We start from the raw sequence: 11,985 nt of genomic DNA on the forward strand, positions 1-11,985 counted from the left end.
TTTAATCAGGTTTAATTAATTAATAAATTTCTGTAGCAATTTAATGAATAAATGTATTTACAACCAATGTCTAACAAATGTTTTTTATAATAGTTTCATTCTTGGCACGGTGAAGCAAACTTAAAAATAATGTCATGACATAGAACAGTATTTTTTCTTTCAATAAAAGTGTATATTCGTAATTTCTTGGTATTGATACTTATAACGTTTGAAAGTTGAATATTATTTAATTATACGGAATTTTGGAATGAAAAATTCTGTTTTATAAACACTCGATACCGATAGTTATCCGGTTCAGGTGAAAAAACACAGACCAATTGTACGAGAAGAAAGTAAATACCAGTGAAGTGCCATGACATTTGATGATATGGGAACTGCGTTTCTGTAAGAAGTCGACTTCCACGGGTAATCAGTCAGTGATGGTCTAGGGTCCCATTCGTATTCGTTTGTTCGATAAGCCAGTAAAAACCGCAGACTTCTCTAAATGTATTTTTAATTAATAGATTATCTAACGCACTCAATAAATAAGCAAGTTCAATATAATTACTTCTGTATTATATTAGATTCAATAGATTCCCTATGCCCTCTAAATGCCAATTCTCGCTTCGATAACATCTACTAATTAAAATATATCTATTAGCCGTAACTATCTTGTTATAATTTTCAATATATATTTTATATTGTGTACTAATGTTAAATTCTATTCTATTTTGATTTCCAAATTGCTTCAATTTTACGAAAGAATCGATGCGAGATTTAGGATTTTCGTGTCTTTTGCCAGCTTTACTCAAATTATTTAAATCGTCAAAGCCAATCTCATTCTACACACTAATTTTATTTGAAAATAGTAGGCAAGGCCAACAAAACAAATTTTGCATTTTTATGCATCCACAAAGCCATTTTATATCTTCATAAATTTTATCATGAAAATGTCGAACAAATTTTTTCTTTTTCATTATATGGTCTCGAGCCAAAACTTTTTGAAATAAATTTTCGATATCACAATTACATTCTAAATTGCTAGCTATAATATAAGGGCTAAAATTAAAAATAAAATTATAAAAACTTACTTGTTAAAATAAAATGTGTGATAAATATACAATTATACATACCTGGTACAAAATATTCAATTGTACGAATATACTTTTAACGAAAATTATAATTAAAATATAGCTTTGTGAAGAAACGTACATAAAACTAACATAAAATATTCTTTACTTTTTATATATTAAAACAATTCGCTTTGTTAAAATGGCTACCTACCAGTGGCTAGTGGATGGAATCAGAGAAGGTCTTGGTAAGTGTGCGGTGCGTGTATGCGTGGCAAATCCCGAGGGTGCCGATACCGGTTAATGTCAAATGCCTCTTTTGTCGCGTCACTAGTATATCTCGAATAACCCGACAGGGTTGTTGTACATTTTAAACGTTTCCATAGCTGTAAAAATCTAAATATGTTAAACTTAAAAGTCATTTGTTTTATTACGTCTAATCTTACGAAGAAATCAGTCCCCACTGTACTCGGCTAGAGATTGGTTCGGTTAAGCTTTTGTTTAAGTAAAATTCTGGCTCTTTCAGCGGGGTTTTATTTATGTCCCCAATTCCCTAATCGTTTAATTATTTAACTACTTCTTAGGTGGAAATAAGTCGAACCGGTTACTTTGTACTCGAATATTTGTAGTCTCGGCAAAAAGGGGAAAGACAAATTTTTATGACAACGGATACATAAATCGTAAATTTAAGGAAAATAACTTCTAGATTTTTTCTCTACCTCGTGCATATCTCTCATTCTCTCTCAAATTTAGTTGTAAATGATGCTGACAAAGTAACAGTTAATTTTTTAACGTTATACAAGAATTGTACACGTTTTTTTTCTACATCCCCTTATAGATGAAACATAGGAAATCGTAATATCGCTGGTTTAACATTAAAATCCGTAAGTAATATAAGATGAGAAAGCGGAATAAAAATATCAAATATTTTAATGAATTCTTTTAAACTCCTGTCAACTATACAAAACCATCATAAAAATATACCAGTAAATTCTTATCGGTTGGGTTAAGTTATAAATCTACTTGTGATTTACATAACGAGGCTAGCGGGAGAAAAAATATATAGCAGGCAGGCATCTAACAGCCAAGAACCAGAACTGGATATAATCATTGGAAGCGTTATACGTGTGTAGCTTTCACCAACTAAACCAGGTGAGGATGGTGCTCTGTAAAGCGCATGCGCAAATAAGTATAATCTGGCTGTTTCGAAGCTGACAATTCAGCTCTTTCATTATATATACGAATATACAATAACGATCTTATCGTTTTTTTACAGGTAGTATAGAAATTTGTAATAAAATACATAATACGGTTATAATAAAATATTAATTTCATTTATATGAAAATAATCGCACAATATGTATTTATTTTCTAGAAAATACAAAAGAAGCTGCGCTTCCACAGCTTCCAATGACGGCACACCACTGTTATGCAGTTCTGAACAATTCGTAAGATTGTGACAAGGTCACAATTTTGGGTTGCAACTTTTAATTGTTTTAATTTTTAAAATCACGTGCTTTTAGGTCCAGACTAGAACTTCTCAAATTGTTGAGTCCTTTGAACCCTCAGCTTTCATACCTGACCTCGATTTTCATCTCGATAAATCCGATGTCGAAATTAAAGATGGACAGACGAGGGCAACGAGAATTTATAGGAATGCAATCTGAAAATTTTACCCTGGCAATTACGTAATTTTACTGTATTTATTGAAAAAACACTTTAATTGCCATGCTTTTCCAGTTTGCGAATGAGGAGTGAGGAATGCCTCCAGTACAGTGAAACAATACATTAAAATATTATGAGTAATATTGACTGAAACAATATTACTCATATTTGAGTAATATTGTTTCAGTCTGAAACAGTACAGTGAGTAAACGACTTTACGATTAAAAATTAGCTTTCTATCAAACCCATCGTAAATGATAGCTCGAATGTATCGCGAGAATATATTGTAATTGCTGTTTAAAAATGAATCAACTTATGTTATCTTACTCGGTGACATTTAAAAATGCGTAGAACGATACGCTACGATATTTTATTTTTAAAATTTTTATATTTTTAATTACTGTATTATAAAATGGCAAAAAGCTCTATTTTGAAGTAGGGGTGAGTGTTATACAAAATTTTAAACGATAGTATCGAATAAAATTCGTCGTTAAGTTCGGCCATGCCATGATATCTGGCCCAGGCATGGTATATGGTTGGACTCCAGATACCATGCCTGACCAACTTTATCTCCACACGCCAGCACCAGGAATTACTAAAATCCAATAACAAAAATGTCTCTAAATCCCAAACCTCTCTGCAAAATTTCAGAAGTTTTCGACAAAAAGTATAGGAATAATTAAGGTTTGAAGACAATAAACAAAATCGTGCAGTGTTCTTCCACACAAACATCCATACATACAGGGGGAAAAATTCAATTGCATTTCTCGGCGTTTCAGGGTTCACGGGGTCTGAAGAAAATGTAACAAAATTTCGGAGGTTACCATACTTCCCCCAATGACACAACCGAGAAAGTAAGTTTTATAAACACTCACTCAAAAGAAAATAAACTACATAATAAAATCTGTGCAATTTCAGCAATTCCTTAAAATTGTTGCACTAACGAAAAAATTCACTTTCAATTAGCAAGATCACTTGTACCGCACAAACAATAAACTAATAAGTTTACACGATATTTTTAAAAACACGCATACAAAATGATCCTCATTAGAGCATAAATATTAATAAATAAATAACTTACCACGAGTTTAATGAGTTTAATAAAATCATAAAAGCAAAAGAAGTGAATCGTTTTTTAATTCCCATGTTATTTTATTTTCATCTTTATTTCAATTGTTAATTTCTCGTATATTTTCACCGTTCCTCTTTTATATAATTTCTTTAATCTACTGGTGTATTCTACTTTATTATATAATTACATTATGAAGTGCATTTATATGAAAATACAACTTTCCTACTTTCGTGTTTTAAACTAATTAAACGACAGTAACAAATTATTTATCAATCAGTGCAATTATCCATTAGATCTAATGGATTCAAATTTCTTAAATTTTCAACGGATTTCTCCATGTTATATAAGATAATTATAAAAATAAAAATTTCGAACATTTTACCAAATCAAATTCAGTAAGAACAATAACGTAACTTGCACGAGTGTTGAAGGATTATCACAAAGCTTGCGAATAATTCATAGAAAAAATCGTTTTAGATAAACTCTACCCAAAACAGCAAGTATATGTACAATATCTTATAATAAATTAATAATTTACTACATGTAATTAATAACATTTAAATCTCATCTAATTTAATTTCATGAGCAGAATTAAAGCGTTTGTAGTGTGCTATATATAAACCATTGAATAATACATAATATAGTATAGAATCTCTCAGAATACACAAATCTGCGTATTTAGATAAATTACTTGTATTAAAATACAGTAATAGATTATTATGAACTTTATAAATATGCAAAGTACAAGAAATCGCGTTTGTATCAAAGACTCTAAAATATCTTCTAAAACTTATTGACAAATCCGATAGACTATTAATAATTACATGCGACCACGAAGACATAAAAAACAATCGAAATAATAGAAAAATTCGTTCGTGGAAAATATTGTTATTATTTATCTACATTTGTACGTTCTACACAAGTTTCATGGCTATTGTTATATTGCCTAAAGCACGAACGCTTCCTTATTGTTCGGGATTCATATACAAATCTACAAATTATTCGACAATATTTAAAATTATGCTAGTTACTATACAAATCTTCACTTTATTACTCACACTTTATATAACATATTTGAGAATGACTAACACCCAAGTTCATTGGCACGATAAAAATATAAGTCGAGAAACAGCGAACAAAATATCACAATTTCAAAGCTTTTCTGCGAAGGTTTATGCTAGTTTTTTTGTATTATTAAATTTATTTGTACCAATATTCATATTTACAAAACATTATCCGATTATGAAAGAAGATAGTGGGGCGTTACTTGCAGGTATATGTACAGGTTTGGTTTCGATAAGCATAACATGTCTTTCAGCTACTTTAGCTTTTATTCCGATTGGAACAACATTTTTTATGATAATATATTATAAATTGGAGGCATTATTTGAGGAAATACATTTCATTCACTCGCGACAGATGCGATATATTCGTATCGTAAAGAACATACAAACAAATTACTCTAAAATTGCGCTCGAAATAGAAACAATAAATGACAATGGAAGCATATTTACGTCTATCTCTTATGTTTTCGCTGTTTCCTACGTAGCTGCTATTGTTGTAATTATCCTGCACACCTCTACGGAAAGAAGATTTGTGCTTTGTCTTTCATTACTCGTATCNCCGTTAAAAAGTCCGTTATAGAGCGAATACGATGATAGGTCATTAACCTTGACTGCTGTTAACTTGTTAAAATTTTAAAACTGTCCAATCTTGAAAACCGTTAAAGGTAGGTTCACCAAATTTGGCAGTATGAGGACGAACAAACCCGGTAACCAGTTCCGTCGGGGATTTGACTTGATGACCGTGTGGAGGCCCGATGCGGGCCGCCGAAATTTGATCTTTAAAGTTCAATTTCACGAGAACCGCAGGGTCTATAGCCTTCAAAATTTGAAGTTATACTCGCATGGTTGTAAGTTATCACCAGACACTGTCAGATTCCGGTTATGTGGTCTAGAAGTCCGGTAAATCGGTCCCGAATCCTTGAAAACTTAAAAAGGTCATTAAAAAAAAAATTGGGTCCGCCGATATAAAAATGATATTAACAGGATCACACTGACTAATACAATCAAACTATGCACAAAAAACCGCACTATAATTCCTTTTTTTCCGATAAAAACCGAAAAGTTTACGAGCACGATTTTCAAGCTGTCTCCAGTCCTACGCGCGCCATCTACTCTCACGGGGCCCGATATATCCGAACGGACCACCCCCCGAAAAATTCCTGGGGATTTTTCGACCCGTTCGGATTCGAGCCCGGGTCCCCCAGAGTGGTGGTCTGCCACCTTGACCGCTCGGCCATCCGGCCGCTTCACACCCTTGGACAATAGTAGAGGAGATCCTCGACGTGGACCTCCACGTGGTTGGAGTCCTCGGGTTTATCGAGACTCACGACGACAATATCAATCTTCAGGGGGACTAGGCGACGACTCCCAAAACCCCGAGATACATAAAATCAATCAATCGTTATTTTATTAAGGTGTGAACACACATATTCCGGCCCTGCATAATAGCATTATTGGGAGTAAAGAATACATCAACATAATTTTACAAACAATTCTTACAAGGATAAATACATTCAATATTACAATAGTGAAGATATTTATATTATTTACAGAGGTAATTTCTCATGTTGTTTACCAGGTCATGGGAAATGGTTATACTGTACAGTACATATATAGTAATGACAATATATATACATTATGTTACTAGCAGTAACAGAGTAGTAATAACAAAGTAAAAATTTAAGTAAAATTCCGGCTCTTTCATCAGAATTTTATTTATGTCCTCAATTCCCTAATCGCTTAATTATTTAACTACTTAAGTAGAAATGTTGAAACCGGTTACTCTGTACTTGAATATTTGTAGTCTCGGGAAAAAAGTGGAAAGACAAATTTTTACTACAAACGGATACATAAATCGGAAATTTAAGAAAAATAAATTCTAGAGCTTCTTCTGACCTCTTGCATCTCTCCCATTCAGTAAATTTAGTTGTAAATGATGCTACCAAAGTAACAGTTAATTTTTTAACATTGTACAAGAATGCCATTTCGTATGTCCCTTTAAAGATGGGACATACCGTCACATACGAAATCGTAATATCGTAACATTGAAATCCGTAACTAATATAAGATGGGAAAGGGGAATAAAAGTATCAAATATTTTAATGGATTTTTTAAACTCCTGTCAACTATACAGAACTATCATAAAAATATACCAGTAAATTCTTATCGGTTGGGTTAAGTTATAAATTTACTCGCGATTCACATAATGGGGCGAGCGCGGCCAAATATATAGCAGGCAGGCGTCTAACAGCCNAATATTTTAATGGATTTTTTAAACTCCTGTCAACTATACAGAACTATCATAAAAATATACCAGTAAATTCTTATCGGTTGGGTTAAGTTATAAATTTACTCGCGATTCACATAATGGGGCGAGCGCGGCCAAATATATAGCAGGCAGGCGTCTAACAGCCCAGAACCGGTCCTGAATAGAATCATTGAAAGCGTTATACGTGTGTAGCTTTCACCAACTAAATTAGGTGAGGATGGTGCTCTGTAAAGATAGCATACACGAATGAGTATAATCTGGCTGTTTGGAAGCTGACACTAGAGCGCTTCCATTCTGCCACTAATACAGTATTCAAATATACAAAGGCGATCTTAACGTTTTTTTACACATAGTATAGAGATTTGTAATAAGATACATAATGCGGCCATAATAAAATATTAATTTCATTTATCTGAAAATAATCGCACAATATGTATTAATTTTTTAGAAAATACAAGGAAAGCGGCGCTTCCACCGCTTCCGTTGACAGCACTGGTAAATACTAAACAATTGAAGTAGGATTGTTGATACATGTCCTAAGCGTTGATTGAAGGTGACACTTCTCTTTCTATACTGTTTAACGAACCAATGAAATTGTTTGAAACATTTGCAATATTTCTGTCACCAGGGGAAATAAGGCGTCTACGAGCCAATGTCTAAGTGATTCATCTGACTTTAGTATCTTTATCGAAGCAACTATCATATTTTCTCCTGTGTATCAAAGAAAGTGTAAAGATGAAAAAAACTGATAATTTTTTTAAAATTAAAGTAATATTTTAATGTATTAATAATATTCAGGAAGAAGAATAATTGCATAATTTTATTATTCTTCAGGACAAAACTGTGTGAACCTGGAGTTCGTATTGGGATATTTTTGAACTTTAAATCAAATTATTTTATTAATGTTTTTAAATTAAGTTTTAAAAACTCAGCAACGAGTTGCGTAACATTCAGTAAATTGAGAAAAAGTAAAAAATTACAATCTTTTAATTAATAAATTTAAATTAATTGTAATATAGAATTCAATACAAAAGAGGTTACTTTTATGACAGTTTCCTTCTGTAATATATATTATGCAGTTCTGAACAATTCGTAAGATTGTCACATGGACACAATTTCGAGTTGCAACTTTTAATTGTTTTCCTTTCTAAAATTACATAACTGTCGTCCCAAATTAAACTTCTCACATTGTTAAGTCCTTTGAATTTTCAGCTTTCATATCTGACCTCGATTTTCACCTCGATAACTCCGATGTCGAGATTAAACATGGACAGACGAGGGCAGTGAAAATTTATAGACATACAATTTTAAAATTTTACCCTGACAATTACGTAATTTTACGATATTTTAAAACACTTTAATTGTCATGCTTGTCGAGATTTCGAATGAGGAGGGACGAGTGCCTCCACCCCTGCCACAGTACACTGATGAACGACTTTACGCTTAAAAAGTAGCTTTCTAGGAAACACATCGTAAATGATAGGTCGAATGTATCGCGAGAATATATTGTAATTGCTGTTAAAAAGTCAATCAACGAGTTGCTTAACTTATCCAGCAACATTTAAACATGCGTGTGGCGATAAGTTGCGATATTTATTTTTAAAAAATTTATATTTTTAATTATAATAAAATGACAAAAAGTTTAATTTTGAAGTAGGGGTAGGTGTTATACAATATTTTAAACACTAATATCGAGTAAAATTCGTCGTTAAGTTCTCCCCATGCCATGATATCTGGCTTAGGCATGGTAACTGAATGGACTCTAGATACCATGCTTGACCAACTTTATCGCCACACGCCACCACCTTTAATTACTAAAATTCAATAACGAAAATGCTTTTAAATCCCAAACCTCTTTGTAAAAGTTCAGAAATTTTCGACAGAAAATACAGGAATAATTAAGCTTCGAAGAGAATGAACAAAATCGTGCGGTGCTCTTCCACACTAACATCCATACATACAGGGATATAAAAATTCAATTGCATTTCTCGACGTTTCAAGGTTCACGTGGTCTGAAGAAAAGATAAAAAAATTTCGGGGGTTGCCATACTTCCCGCAATGACACAACCGAAAAAGTAAGTTTTATACACATTCATTCACTCAGAAGAAGATAAATTACATAATAAAATCTGTGCAATTTTAGCAATTTTTTAAAATTATTGCTCTAATAGAAAGATTTACTTTCCATTAGAGACATCATTTGTATGGCACAAATAATAAACTAATAAATTTACACGATATTTTTAAAAACACGCATACAAAATGACTTTCGTTTCGGCATAAATATTAATAAATAAATAACTTATGAGAAACGAGTTTAATAAAAGCAAAAGAAGTGAATCGTTTTTTTAATTCCAATATTATTTTATTTTCACCTTCATTTCAATTGATAATTTCTCGAATATTTTCACCGTTCTTCTTTTATATAATTTTATTATTCTGCTGGTGTATTCTTCTTCTTCGTGCCATATCAGATTCCTGACGTCGGCGACACCTGGCGTAGGTTTGTAATCCGCCAAGGTGTATACTAGGGAAAGTTACTACCCAGAGTGGTTTCCCGTTGCCTTCTCTGGGGCGCGATGTTACGCGAGGGGAACGAATGCCTTCCGGGAGGACTTTTATGGGGAACTGGCCTCCTATTTAGTCGTTATTGGCAAGGAGAAAACCCGGAAAACTCCAAGCAGCCAGCCTGTCCGATCGCGGCGCGAACCCACGACCGAACTCCCAGTGTTTAGGGTACGAAGACCACTCGGCCACTGGTGGGCCTGGTGTATTCTACTTTATTATATAATCACATTATGAAGTGAATTTATATGAGAATACAACTTGCCTACTTCCGTGTTTTACACTAATAAAACGATACTAATAAATTATGCATCAATCAGTGCAATTGTCCATTAGCTCTAATGAACTCAATTTCTTAAATTTTCAACGGATTTCTCTATGTTAATATAATTATAAGAATAAAAATTCCGAACTTTTTACCAAATCAAATTTAGTAAGAACAATAAAGTAACTTGCACGAGTGTTGACGGAATATTTTAAAGCTGGTGTATAATTCGTAGAAAAAAATCGCTTTAGAGAAACTCTACCCAAAACAGCAGGTATATGTACAATATCTTATACTTAAATAATTATTTACTACATGTATTTAATGGCATTTAAATCTAATCTAATTTAATTTCAGCATTAGAATTAAAGCGTTTGTAGTGTGCTGTATATAAGCCATAGAATAATACATCATAATATAGTATAGAATACTCTCAGAATACACAAATCTGCGTACTTAGATAAATTACTCGTATTAATTTAATAACAGTAATAGATTATTATGCGGTTTATGAATATGCAAAGAACAAGAAATCGCGTTTGTATCAAAGACTCTTTGAAATATCTTCTAAAACTTATTGACAAATTCGATCGACTATTAATAATTACATGCGGCCACGAAGCCATAAATAACAATCAAAATAATAGAAAAACTCTTTCGTGGAAATTATTGTTATTAAGTATCTACATATGTACGTACTACACAAATTTCTTGGCTATTGTTATATTGCCTAAAGCACAAACGCTTCCCTATTGTTCGGGATTTATATACAAATCTACAAACTATCCCACAACATACAAAATTATCGTAGTTACTTCACAAAGCATCACTTTATTACTCACACTTTATCTAACATATTTGAGAATGACCAACACCCAAGTTCATTGGCACGATGAAAATATAAGTCAAGAAACAGCAGACAAAATATCACAATTTCAAAGCTATTCTGCGAAGGTTTATGCTAGTTTTTTTGTATTATTAAATTTATTTGTACCAATATTCATATTTACAAAACATTATCCGGTTATGAAAGAAGATAGTGGGGCGTTACTTGCAGGTATATGTACAGGTTTGGTTTCGATAAGCATAACATGTCTTTCAGCTACTTTAGCTTTTATTCCGATTGGAACAACATTTTTTATGATAATATATTATAAATTGGAGGCATTATTTGAGGAAATACATTTCATTCATTCGCGACAGATGCGATATATTCGTATCGTAAAGAACATACAAACAGAATACTCTAAGATTGCGCTCGAAATGGAAAGAATAAATGACATTGGAACTGTATTTACTTCTATCTGTTATGTATTCATCATTGCCTACGTAGCTGCTACTCTTATAGTTATAATGCACACGTCTTTGGAAGGAAAATTTATTCTTTATTCTTCATTATTCATATTACTTGTCTCTTTGATCACATTTTTTACAACTGCTTCGATGATATCTACATCGGTGAGTAGTATCCAAGATTTTAAATATTAAGTTTTAATTCATAAAATAATCTTTAACATTTTGCTATGTTTTGAGATTTGATATGATATAAGGAAGTCAGTTATAAGATTCTATTTTACTATTATTAGTCTAGGAAATGTCTGGAAGAGACTAGGTACTTTGATTCTCTGAATTTACCATTCATCGATAAAATAAGGGTAAGTGAGTAATAACAATTCGACAGAACATTTTATCCTATATGAGAGATGTATTAAGTGTTGATCAACCTCATGCAAGACAAAAATATTATTATATTTACAGCTTTTGTGCTTTCTAAAGAGATTGGGATCCAGACAACTGGGAGTAGAAGTTCTGGATTTCATAATTACTAAGGAATTTGCTTACAGGGTAAAGTATTTTTTGTTATTTTCATACGTAACGTATGAAAATAACAAAAAATACTTTTAAACAAATAGAAAGTTGTTAAATTTAATCGAATTCTACATTTCAGATAATAAAAGCAACTTTTACTTTTTTCGGTACTCTGAAAACGATAAATGGTTTCGAACAGACCAAAGTCTGTCTTTCGGCCAATGGCA

This window comes from Centruroides sculpturatus, unplaced genomic scaffold (genome assembly GCF_000671375.1).
Source record: "Centruroides sculpturatus isolate CEXI.00-Female unplaced genomic scaffold, Cexi_2.0 scaffold1030, whole genome shotgun sequence".
Taxonomy (NCBI): Eukaryota; Metazoa; Arthropoda; class Arachnida; order Scorpiones; family Buthidae; genus Centruroides; species Centruroides sculpturatus.